Genomic DNA, 14,315 nt, shown 5'->3' on the forward strand with positions numbered 1-14,315 from the left:
TAAAATTATAGAAGTTTTATATATCTTGTTAAAATCCATTAACTCAAAATAATTTGCAAACATATAATTTACTTATTTATAAAAAAACATGGCAAAGTAAATACTGTGAAGAAACTTTGATGCATCTTTAAAAATCACTGTAAATGAGATTTTTAAATGAGAAAAAGGAGAGAAAACCTCACAAAAGTCAAAAATGGGAAGAGAGCACAAATGTAGAAAAGTAGATGTCATAAATGGCTTTGCTTATATTTCATATATTTTCATTATTGTACTCAGTAAAATAATTTTCTAGTTTATAATTAATATTCATTTTTCATGTTTACTTATTTATTTTGACGGGGGAGGGACAGAGAGAGAGAGAGAGAGAGAATCCCAAGCAGGCTTCATGCTGCCAGCCCAGAGCCTGATCCAGGGCTCAGTCTCACAAACCCCGAAATCATGACCTGAGCCAAAGTCAAAAGTTGGAAGCTTAATGAACTGAGCCACTCAGGCACCCCCTGACTACACATTTTATAATAAAAATACCTCAATTATATATTCATTGATCATACAAATAATATAATTACATTGAAAATTAGAATAGTATGTAAAAGCAGAATGAAAATAGAATACTTGGCCATCTTTGCATAGACAATTCATACTCCACTATATCCATCAACATATCTATAAGGAATTAATATAATTTTATCATATATCAAGATTTTACTCATTATTTTACCTAAAAAAATCTCCTGTATATTGTAGCATCTTAAAAATTCTCAATACCAGATAGTGGAAATCTTCAAAAATCAACTTCATAGAGCTAACTCATATAATACCCATATATTAGATACAGCATAATTATCTCATTTTCTTATTGATTGGAATCCATTTTTATTGTCAGAACTCACTATTACAGAAAAGTCTCTGAAAACCATTGTTGTATACATATCCATAAGTGAGAAAAAAATTAGGTAATTTAAAAAATACATTTCAAAAGTGAGTTTAAAAGAATGAAGTAGTAACTTGAAAGAAAAAAAATAATAAAGTAGTAATATGTTAATTTACACTCTTTCATGTTTTTCCTCCCAAAATGGGTGTCAACTCTCTTTGGATTTTTTCAAAAATCTTATAGAATTTTATAATTTTTAAAATGGAATTTTAGCTTTTTTTTTTTTTTAACATTGAAAATGTTTTCTGGTCATGAAATGTTCTGATCAGTGTAATGCATTTTTTTTAGTGTAATACATTTTGAATGTAAAGTTTTGTTATATATATTTTTTTAAATTTTTAATGTTTATTTATTTTTGAGAGAGAGACAGAGTGTGAGCAGGAGAGGAGCAGAGAGAGAGAAGGAGACACAGAATCTGAAGCAGGCTCTAGGTTGTGAGCTGTCATCACAGAGCCTGACACAGGGCTCAAACTCACAAACCATGAAATCATGACCTGAGCTGGTCAGATGCCTAACTGACTGAGCCACCCAGGCACCCCTTAGTTTTGCTATATATTTCTAATAGTACCTCATCCTTATCAGCAAATACAGCCTATACAATATCTACTGTTGAATTTTATTGAATATTTAAGGCTAATAGAAAATAATTTTTGCTGTCATCCTAATGTCACAAAATACATTTCTTGAAACATAGATTTCATCATATGGCCATATAATCTCTCCAAATACATAAATATTTGAAGCGTGTGTGTGTGTGTGTGTATGAAGCGTAACACAGAGAAAGGTACCAGACTGTAAGTGTGTAATTCAAAGAATTATCCATAATATGTAAATATCAGTAAAACACCATCAGGTCCAAAACTAACCAGAATAAAAAATTCCCAGATATTCCTGCTGGATCACTATATCCTCCCTCCTCATGAAGGGTAAACAATGCCCTGATCTTCAACACAGCAATTTGCTGCTGCTGTTGTTTATTTAGTTTCTTAACTTTGTATTCATAGAATCACGCAGTATTGTCCCAGGCTCTTCCACTCAAAGTTATATCGTTGTGAGATTCATCTATGTGTTATGTGTAGCTTCAATTAATTTATTTCAGTGTAGTACATCATCCCAGTGTAAGAATGCATTTTTTTATTTGTTTTTTAATTCCACTGTAGATGGATTTTGACTTTTTGGCTTTTTGTTTTGTTTTGCTTTTAATTTTTTGTGTTTGTTTATCATTGTAGTTTAGAGTTTATATGAATAATACCACATGAAGAGTTTGTTCCTATCTCCTGACATACATGTGAATGCAATTCTCTTGAGTGTATTCTTGGGAGAGTAATTATAATATCATAAAATATGTATCTTTTCAACATTAAAAAATAATGTAACATTTTTCCAAAATGATGTTCAGCTCACATTCTCATGAGCAGTTCTGTGTGAGCACCTATTTCTCTACTTTCTTGCTAACCCTAAAGAATGTTAATATGTATCCTTCTTAGCACTCCAGAAATGTGTGTTGTAGCTCATTACAGCATACATTGCATTTACCTGGTTTCTATTCATAATGAGTTGTTCTCATGGTTATTGGCCTTTGGAAATTCGTTTTGTAAAATGCTTGCTCAAGTCTCTTGTTCAGTTTTTTTTTTTTATTATACTGTCTCTTTTTATTGAGTATAAATACACCTAATATAAGAAAACACACTCATATACTCATTCCCTTATGTGGGAGACAGGTCCTTTTTTCCTTGTCTTTTGTAAATATTATTTCTTCTTTCACTATGTGCTTTGACTTTATTCTTTTTAGATTATGTTTTGAAGAAGACATTTTTTTTTAATGTTTTTAAATGTTTATGAGAGAGAGAGAGAGAGAAATCAGTGGAGGGGCAGAAAGGGAGAGAAACAAAGAATCTGAAGCAGGCTCCAGGCTCAAGCCATCAGCACAGAGCCCTATGCAGGGCTTGAACTCAGGAACCATGATATAATGACCCATGCCAAAGTTGGCCGTTTAACCAACTGAGCCACCCAGGTGTGTCCCAAAGAAGAAAATTCTTACTTTTACTTTAATCCAATTTAGCCATGATTTTTTTTTTCTTTATGTTTAGTGATTTTTATATACTGTTTAAGGAATCACTGCCAAGTCCTAGGTAATAAAGGTATTCTTTTATACTAATTTTTCTAGAAATATTATTATTTCACTACTCAGTGAAATAAATACACAATTCACCTGAATGGCTCAGCCAGTTAAGCTTCTGACTCTTGGTTTCAGCTCACCTCCTGATCTCACAATTTGTGAGTTCCAGCCCTGTATCAGGTTCTGCACTGACATCGTGGATCCTGCTTGGGATTCTCTCTCTCTCTTTCTCTCTTTGACCCTGCCCTGCTCAAATTCTTTCTCTCTCTCTCTCTCTCAAAATAAACAAATAAACATAAAAATATTTAAAAAAATAAATACATCATTCATCAAGAATCATATTTTATTTAACTTTCATCCATTTTAAATGGTGGATTCCACCTTCTTGTCCACTATGTTGCACAGGAAAATTGTTCATTGGGGATCACATAGAGCAGTCCCTTACGAGTATTACTTATATCATATATTCAAACACTTCTCTAGCTTCTACAAAATTTCTGTAATCGTAACTTTTGTTTTTTTTTCAAAATTAAAAAGAGCAAACTAGGTGGTGGATGAGAAGGAATAAGCAGGACAAATATGAGTGTACTTGTGTGTGTGTGTGTGTGTGTTTGTGTATGATTATTACTCTTTTGTAATTTAACCAGTCAAAATTATTCCCTAACAATAGTCTTATTTGGAAATCTTCAAATTATATAATTTGAGGTAATCTTCGATTACTTTATCCTCTATAATCTATAGTACAAGTCAAAAAATATTGAGTAGGCACTGCTTCATGGAGAGTTTACAAAACAGAAACAAAAAATAAATGGTGCTCTCATGTAAGTAAGGGGAAAGCCTACTGCTTGCTTTATTTAATGGGTGGAACCAAAAGTTTTGTTGGTAGTAAAAATTATCTTTGTAGAATTACCCAGTAATTTGGAGTGCTATAAAGGAGCTGTTGTCAATAAAAGCTGTGATTATTACTATGGTTTCATTCCATTTCTGTGGTAATTGGTTATTATCATTTATTTATTATGTTATTTTATGGTTATTGCTTGCAATTTCAGACTTTAAATACTGAATGCATAAACAGTGCTAATTTAATTACAGTATTGGTATTTTGAATACTGCATGCAGTATTACGATTATTAAGTATATTCAAATGAATATTCTAATAACAATTTGCATTTTTGTCTGATTTCCTGTTCATCATAATTTTTAACAAATTGATGTTTGTAGTCTCGGAAATTGTCATGCAGAAATCAATGTCATTCCCATGGTGCTGGATTTAGGAACTAAACTTTATGATGTTTATAGTTAAATAAAGATGGATAATTGATAAAGAAGAGAAATCTTATATGTTTTTAATAAATTATATAGCCATTATTTAAATGCATCTTCTTAAAAAAATTATGTTTATTTTTGAGAGAAAGAGACAGAGCAAGAGTGGGGAAGGGGCAGAGAGAGAAGGAGACACAGAATCCAAACCAGGCTCCAGGCTCTGAGCTGTCAGCAGAGAACTTGACATGGGGCTCAACCTCACAGACCATGAAATCATGACCTGAGCCAAAGCCAGACGCTTAACTGACTGAGCCACCCAGGCTCCCCAACATCTTCTCTTTTAATTTTTTAAAAAAATATTTATTTTATTTTTGAGAGGAAGAGAGTATGAGCAGAGTAGAGGCAGAGAGAGAGGGGACACAGAATCTGAGCAAGCTCCAGGCTCTGAACTGTCAGCACAGAGTGCAATGCGGGGCTCAAACCCCAGAGCCATGAGATCATGACATGAGCTGAAGTCAGACACTTATCCGACTGAACCACCCAGGTGACCCACGTCTTCTCTTTTTTAATGTTTATTTATTTATTTTGAGAGAGAGAGAGACAGAGCATGTGACAAATTAAGGAGGGTCAGAGGGAAGGAGAGAGAGAATCCCAAGCAGGTTCTGCACTGTCAGCAAAGAGCCTGACGTGGGGCTCCATCTCACAGACTGTGAAATCATGTCCTGAGCAGATATCAAGAGTTGGATGGTTAACCAACTGAGCCACCCAGGCAACCCTAAAGGCATCTTCTAAGAGAGACCTAAAAATTCTTAAAATATCACATGATGTAAAATAGTATGAAAAGAAAAAGAAGGAATTTTCACACTTCTCCATGTTTTCCCTTTAATAAGGCATAGCATCTCTATTAAGCCTAGGATAGTTTTGTTTAAGATTTATCTTGAACTTTGCTGATTCCATTTGTTTGTATTTCTAATACCTTATCGTGTTTGCCAAAGCATCAGTAACTTGTATCATTAAAAGGTTAATAGATTTCATGAGTGGGAAAAATAATCCCATTTGATCAAATAGAAATTAGCAGAAAGAAATATGAAAATGGATGACATTTAGGGTACTTGGAAGACTTCTTGCATACTTTAATGATAGTAACAAATTAAAAGTAAGATATGAATAATGTGTAAATATCCTTTTGTGACAACATTTTTGGACTGATCAGGATAAAAGACTTTCTGTGTGGAGTACAATACACTTTTTGTACACACATGTACAAATACACACGCACACATACCTACTGAAAATGATTCCGTGCAGTTTGCAGATTCATAAAAAGTATGGTGGAGGGGCGCCTGGGTGGCTCAGTCGGTTAAGCGTCCGACTTTGGCTCAGGTTATGATCTTGCGGGTTTTGGGTTCGAGCCCTGCATCGGGCTCTGTGCTGACAGCTAGCTCAGAGCCTGGAGCCTGTTTCAGATTCTGTGTCTCCCTCTCTCTCTGACCCTCCCCTGCTCATGCTGTCTGTCTCTCTCTCTCTCAGAAATAAATAAAAAAACATTTTAAAAAGTTAGAAAAAAAGTACGGTGGAAACACGTTGGTAGAGACAGGAATATATCTGAATTATTTCAGCCAGATTCCCTGGGAATGACTGAGAAAGACATTTGCATACTGGAAGTTTCTTAAAGAGTGCTCTTATGAACATTTGTGAGAATACAAGGAAAGTGAGACTGAGAGGGGCGCCTGGGTGGCTTAGTCGGTTAAGCGTCCGACATTCGCTTGGGTCATGATCTCGCGGTTCGTGGGTTCGAGCCCTGCGTCGGGCTCTGTGCTGACTGCCAGCTCAGAGCCTGGAGCCTGTTTCAGAGTCTGTCACTCCCTCTCTCTCTGACCCTCCCCTGCTCATGCTGTCTCTCTCTCTCTCCTAGAAATAAATAAATAAAAAAATAAAAAATAAAAAAAAAAAAGAAAGTGAGACTGAGAAGGGAGAGGGCTGATCAGCTTCAGCTGATTCCTTGAAGAGCTATGAAACTCACACACTCCTTCAGAGCCATCACCTGTTGAGTCGCAAGAGAAGTCTTAGAACTATGTCATATAACAGTCACTGAGTTGGTTCTCTCTGGTGAAAATGTAAACCTGTGCAAGGTAATTTCCAAAGGTAATTTCCAGGAAGAAACTCCAATCTGAGCCATCAGTAGCCAACACCTAGCAACTAAAGGGATGAGTGTGTCAGTCCTGAAAGGAACACAAGTGTCACATTATAGCATTAACTTCAACATACTGAATAATAAGAATGCTACACAACTCAAAAAGTTCCCAAAGATGACATTAACAAAATGGAGGACTAGACAGCTCCATGTCTTTCTTTCTCCACAGAGACATTGAGTTAATAACAATACATAGATCAGAATGTTTCTGTGAGTACTCTGGAGACTAACTGATTTCTAGCAGACACTTTGAAGACCAGAAGGAACTGGGATGATTTAGTTAAAGAGCTAAAAGAAAAAAATAAAACTGTTGATCAAGAATATTGTATCTGGAAAACCATCTTTCCCAACTGAAGAAGAAATTGAGACTTTAAGAAATAAAAGTTGAGGAAGTTCATTATCAGTAGATTTGCTCTACAAGAAACATTAAAGGGAGTCCTTAAAGTTTAAACAAAGAGATGCTAGACAGAAACACAAAGCAAATGAAGACCTTTTCCAGTAAAGATAAAAGCATGGACAAATGTATTAATCTGTAATATTATAATTTTGTTGCATAAAATTTAAATGGCAAAAGCAAAAATAATCTATGTTAGTGAGTAAAAAGTTATGGAGATAAAATTAGTTACATCAATAACACAAAGTGAGGAGGATGGAAGTATAAGGTTTAGAGTTTTTATGCAGTCATTTTAAGACATTAGTAAATTCATGACATTTTATGTAATTGCAATGGAAATCACAAAGAAATCTCTACAGAATATACACAAAAGAAAATGAGAAGGGAGTCAAAACTGATGACAAAAAAAAAATCAATGAAACAATAAAGAAGGCACTAACAAAGTAAAAGCACAAAAAGGCTACAAGGCATAGTATAAATGACTAACAAAATAGCAAGTCCTTCCTATTAGTAATTATTTTACATATAAACTCCCCAATAAGAAGACATACAGTGGCTGAATGGATAAGAAACAGTTTCTAGCTATATGCTGTCAATAAGATACTCACTTCAGGCCTAAGGAAACAATAAAGTTGAAAGGAAAGAAAAAGGTAGTTTACAAAACAGAAACCAAAAAGATGGTGCCCTCTGTGAGCAGGTAGAAAGATTACTGCTTGCTTTATTTAATGGATGAAACCAAAAATTGACCAAAAGAGAGCAAGATGATATATATTAATATCACACAAGTTAGACTTAAATCAAAATGTTTGCAAGAGACAAAGGAACATTATATAATGATGAAAGGGTCAATTCACCAAGAAGATATAAAAATTATCAATATTTATGCTCCAGACTTCAGAGTTCCAAAATATATGGAGCAAACGTTGACAGAATTGAGGGGAAAACAGACAGCAATACAATAATTGTAGGAGATTTCATTACCCAAATTCTGATAATGGGTAGAACAACCAGACATCTGATCAATAAGGAAGTAGAGGACTTGAGCAATACTGTAGAGCAATTGCACCTAACAGAAATATATAGAACAGTCCTATGAACATCAAAATGCACATTATTTTCAGGGCTTCTGAGTGAGTCAGTCAGTTAAGCATCCAACTTCAGCTCATATATAATGTCCATCAACAGATATAGATAGATAGATAGATAGATAGATAGATAGATAGATAGATAGATAGATATACACATATGCATATACATAAAATCTCTGGGAATGAGATCCAGGCATCAGTATTTTTAAAGCTTCCTGGAGGAAAACCATATGCAGCCAAGGTCAGCTTGGCACTGAACTAGTAAGTGGACCTAACAAATGGCTCTTTTATTTATTTGTTCGTTTGTTTATTTATTCATTCATTCATTCATTCATTCATTCATTCAAATTCAAGTTAGTTAGCCCACAGTGTAGTATTGTTTTCCAGAGTAGAAATCAGTGATTCATAATTTATATATAACTCCCAGTTCTCATCCCAGCAAGTGCTCTTCTAAATTCCAGAACACATTTAACCCATCTCCCCATTCAACACCCCACAGTTTGTTCTTTGTCTTTAAGAGTCTCTTACAGTTTGCCTCCCTCTCTGTTTTTATCTTACTTTTCGTTTCCTTCCCCCATGTTCATTTGTTATGTTTCTTAAATCCTGCATATGAGTGAAATCATATGATATTTGTCTCTCTGACTGATTTATTTCGCTTAGGATAATACAGTTTAGTTCCAATCATGTTGTTGCAAATGACAAGACTTCATTTTTTTTAATTTTAACATTTATTTATTTTTGAGAGTCAGAGAGAGACAGAGCATGAGTGGAGGAAGGGCAGAGAAAGAAGGAGACAGAATCTGAAGCAGGCTCCAGACTCCAAGCTGTCAGCACAGAGCCCAATCAGGTGCTCGAACTCATGAGCCATGAGATCATGACCTGAAACAAAGTTGGACGGGTAACTGACTGAGCCACCCAAGCACTCCAAGATTTCATTCTTTTTGATCACCAAAAAGTATTCCATTGTATACATATACCTTTATCTTCTTTATTCATTCATCAGTTGATGGACATTTGGGCTCTTTCCATAATTTGGCTATTGTTGACAGCACTGCTGTAAACATTGGGTGGCATGTGCCCCTTTGAATCAGTATTTGTGTATCTTTTGAACAAATAGTAGTGCAATTGCTGGGTTGTAGGGTAGTTCTACTTTAAATTTTTTGAGGAAACTCCACACTGTTTTCCAGAGTGGATGCACCAGTTTGCACTCCCACCAACAGTGCAAAAGTATTCTCCTTTCTCCACATCTATTTTTTTCTGAATTGTTAACTTTAGCCATTGTGACAAGTATGAGGTGGTTATCTCCAAACTCAACGCCCAGTTTCCTTATTTTCAAATGAACGCCATGATACCTGCAACTGTTTACTTACAATATATGGGACGGAGCTTTCTAGACTTCAAAAAGGAACCAAAAAATCAAGTTTTAAAGGAAAATCTTGATACAATCTAAATGTTGGGTATATGGGTGTTTTCACTTAAAAACCAGGCTTTGTTGTCTTTTTAAAAATCTCCAATATGTAGACATAATTTTATGGCATTTAATTAAAAGAAAAAATATTATTTTTTAATTTTTTAATGTTTAGTTATTTATTTTAAGAGAGAGTAAGAATGAGGAGAGAGAGGGAGAGAGAGAGAGAGAGAATTCCAAGTAGGGATCCTGACGCAGGTCTTGAACTCAAACCGTGAGCCAAAACCAAGAGTAAGTTGCCTAATGACTAAACCACCTAGTGACCCAAGGAAAAAAAATATACTAAATAACACACTATGATAAAGGTATTATTAGTCCTTATTATTTATTTCACCTCGAAGGAAAAGTATTGCATTTCTTTGTTCCGTAAACATCAGAACTTGCTATGTTACTCTCTTTGGTCAGTGAAATCTGAGCAAGAGTGACATATGCCTGCCACCTCTGAGAAGAGTCTTTCAGAGTTTGATCATGGCTTTTAATTGGTCATGAGTCCATTTTTCCCCAGGCTGGAGTTATTTGATTATCCTTGAATAAAGAGAAGACCTTCAGGTTACCCATGAAGATATGTAGGAGGAACAGATAATAAATCTCTGTTGTGGAAAGCAACTAAGATATTTAAGCTTGTTATTAATGTAATATAACAGGAGCTCACTAGCACAGTTCAAAGCTATTAAAAATAAAATTATCCCTAACAAATCAGATCATCCTGATGAAGAAAAAAAAAAAGTTAACACCTCAAGAAACCCATCTCTACAGGCACTTTCAGAAACATTTAGTTAAAAATTATGGAATAAAGAACACATAATTAACAACACTCTTAAGTTATGTCTGGACCTTCCAGCATTTAACAGCATGTCTTGCAGATGGCTTTATTTTGTCCCAAGGAAAATCTACCAACATTTCTCATGAATTCTTTTTAAAGCTATAGTATACTTTCATTAACCAGTTTTCTAGTTGGGAGCAATTAAGGCTTTATACTTTATTAATTGAAATCATGCAGCAATGAAAATATTTGGACAAATCTCAGTCCAGTTTGCCGTAAATAAACTGGCCATTCTTTTGACTGGTTGCTCCTTCACGTGTTCTGTGAGCTGTTTCAACACTTGTGTAAGGCCTGTATTTTCTGTCATGCTCATGGAATTAGATGTCTTCCCACCATTTAAAGTGAGACATCCTAACGATTTTCAGTTAAATAATTTCTTTACTTCTCCTGTTTTGTCCTATCTCAACTGGAAAACCTGCAGTGAAATGGACTGCTAAGAAAAACTCAGAGTTCTCTTACTTTTCCATTTAATAGCTACAGTTTGAAGCCCTTCCAGCTCTGGGGTATTGAGAAAAGAAGAAAGCTAAAGCACCACCAATATCTTATATGACTGGTTGAAAAGATAAATTTTAAGAATTATGACAGGTAAAATTGTAATCTGATGCCTAATTTAATTCTAATGCTGTGTATGTGGCAGAATCCAATGCTGATTCTTTCTAATCATAGTTTTCTGGATTCTTTATATACCTTACCTCATGTTACTGAAGATCCTTCTGTAGAGTATTTGCCAAGGGCAATGCCATCTCCACCTGGCAACTTAAAACTCTCCCCTACTTTGGGGTTTCCAACCTGACAAATGTAATTTCAAAATTCCAGAATAATATTATGGAGCCAATATCTGTCCCTGAGAAATTAGTACACTTCTGGAATTGAAGCTTCAATATATGTCCTGTTTCTTTGCTATGCTACAGGTAGGGCCAGCTACAATGAAAATGTTTTTTTCAGTCAGGTCTAATTCAGGCACCAAACAGTATATTCCTTAAACTATACAATAAAGGTGTCAAGCAAACTTAGAAGTTTATTGAAGCCACATCACTTAGCTTGAGCAAAGTGGTGAGTTTTTCCTTCTCTCCTTGCATGGAGGAAGTACAGACTTACTGGCATACAGAAGTCTTCTCAAATTCTCATTGACATTACCCTTATCACTTGCCTCCTAAATCTCCCAATAAAATCTTACAATTTTCCTTTATAGCTCAGAAAGGGATAGGCTGTCCCAGGAAAGCTAGTTTCACAATTTCTTGGCCATGTTTAGGCTAGGCTGTGAGGCAGCAGGCTTTAGAATGTGGGGATATTACAGTTGGGTTCAGAAAATAGGAAAATATTAAATCATTTTATCTGTTGTTTCATAACTTGATATTCACATGCGATCTACATGGGGTAGTAATTGCTTTGTCAAAGAGAACATGTACTGTTAAAGGAACTGCCTTAATACTCTCCAAAGAGGTCATATCTATTTCCATTTACCACACTATTTAAAATTACTTGTTTACTCACTCCTTTGTTCACTCAGATTAACAGGGATACTACTTTTGCACTTGGATAGATAAAAACACTATAGTAATTTTTTTTCATGCATTCTTTAAAAAAATATTGAGGTTATGTATCTTCTAATATGTTGATAGGTCTTTTATATATACATAATCTGAGTTCATATTTTAAAATGTAGGATGCTTTATCAACTTACGGGTCACTTTAATGATATAATAATATCATCAGTATATAGGTCACTTTAATGATACCATAATAATATTATCAGTATAATTAAATTTCACTGTATTTGTTGCCAGAGTGAATAATGAGGGTGTAATTTGATCAATGATAAAAAGATTACAGTATTATAGTCTATTATTTAATTCATTGACAATTATCTTATTAATTAAGTTAATTAAACTAGACATCAAAGCATCAGCTTTGACTTATCCCTCTTCATGTTAAGGATCTCTGCTAGGTGTTCTCTTCATTTCCAAAACATATCACCTATTTTAAAATTTTATACAAATTTGATTCAGTAATTACATGCCTAGGAAATAATAAAACACATGTTCAATGATCTATATACAGAAAAACTTGCCATAAAAATTCTATCAAGCAGTTAAGAAATGTTTATGTAAATTAGTTTCCTTCCATTTGATTAAGTGATAAATTATGCTATGAAAAACATTTTATTAAATGAAAATACTCTTTTTTGGGGCACCTGGATGGTTCTGTCGGTTAGCTCCCTGACCCTTGATTTTGGCTCCGGTCATGATTTCCTAGTTTGTGAGTTCCAGTCCTGCATTTGGTCCTGCGCTGACAGTGCGGAACATGCCTGGGATTCTCTCTCTCCCTCTCTCCCTCCCTCCCTCCCTCCCTCAATGTCTCTCTCAAATTAAATAAATAAACGTTAAAAAAAGAAAATGAAAAAGTGCTCATTTTAATTTTTTGATGTTTTATATATTTTTGAGAGAGAGCATGTGAGTGGGGAAAGGGCAAGGGGGTGGTGGGACAGAGGATCTGAAGAGGGCTCTGTGCTGACAGCAGCAAGCCCTATGTGGGGCTTGAACCCATAAATGGTGCAATTATGACCTGAGGAAAACTTGGACGCTCAACCAACTGAGCAATCCAGTCACCACAAAATGCTAATTTTTAAATACAAGGTGAAGAAAAATTATAAATTAATAGAGCATTATGTCATTTTCAAAGTACATATCTACAAACATGTGTGTGGATATATATAATACGTACAGTTATACATACACATATATGTACACACACACAAGTTTATATATATGTATATAATATATACACATACATACACATACCCACATACAGTTATATGTAAAACCCATTCATAGAACACACAGGATATAAATGCAATATATATAATTATTGATGCATCTATAAACCCATTAAAAGGATAGAACTAGAGTTTTATATACATTTAAGTATAGTACTTGATGTGTTTTTAGTTAACAAGATTATGTTTTTATTGTACTTGTTTTTCAAACGTTCTTTACTGACCTTCTAATTTTCATATTAGAGAATAATTATATGAGATTTTAATATATGGTGTATAAATATAATTAGGTTAAACTGTAGATTATCTTGCCTGTTTTTCTGAATTTTTAAAATAGAATAATGTGATACCTCCCTCCAAAAAAATTAGGTTGAATGGACTTAAATATAAAATTAAAATCAAATCATTACCAGAAGTAATTAATAATAAATTTGATGTTATAAAACCAAATGCATACATATAGTATTCTACATTGGCTAGAGATAAACCATGAATATGATCCTTCTTTAGATGTCAAACCACTAATAGTCATTAATAAGATTATTAAACTGGCAGGTAAAGTAAAGCACAGATTTGTAGGTGACTAAGTGGAGTCTTGTTTTCTTTTTGTCCACTGAACAAAGGATACTGGAACGTATAACCATGGCAGGTTTGCAGTATTACTATATTATGATCAGTCACAGGCTTTATTATGCTGTTTGCATTAATGTTTCATGACCATAGGATAATGGTATAAAATTTAGTATTTGAAACTTGAAAAAAAATGATTAATAGTGTAAACTAGGAGGAAAATGTATAGATATATCTGTAATTATATATATATTTGAGTAAGCCAGGTGGAAAGGGAGATGATTTAAAAATAGATATCAGTGCTCAGTGATTCTCTTATATGAAGTTTGATCTTGATTATATCTTTAAAAGGTTAACATTCCCTGTAGGAGGCTCCCTTTTTCGGTAAAAACATTCTATTTTAGAATTACCCATGGTGAAAACCTACATGTGCCCTAGAGAAAAACTGTTTATGGTGTATTTAAGTAAGCTATTATTTGGAGAAATCTTCAAAATAGAATCTTTCTTGAAGGTGCAGTGAATGTTCACAAAAATTATTTTAACTGCCTCTTTACAACTCTACCATGAAATAATATAGTCTATAAAAAAGATCCTGGAGCAAAACTTAGAAGTATGGAGGAGGATGTGTATTGTTTAACCAGCTGCTATAAATTTAATGTGGTAACATTATTGTCACAAAAAATTTTATT

This window comes from Hyaena hyaena, unplaced genomic scaffold, assembly GCF_003009895.1.
Source record: "Hyaena hyaena isolate Hyena2069 unplaced genomic scaffold, ASM300989v1 scaffold_1342, whole genome shotgun sequence".
Lineage (NCBI taxonomy): Eukaryota > Metazoa > Chordata > Mammalia > Carnivora > Hyaenidae > Hyaena > Hyaena hyaena.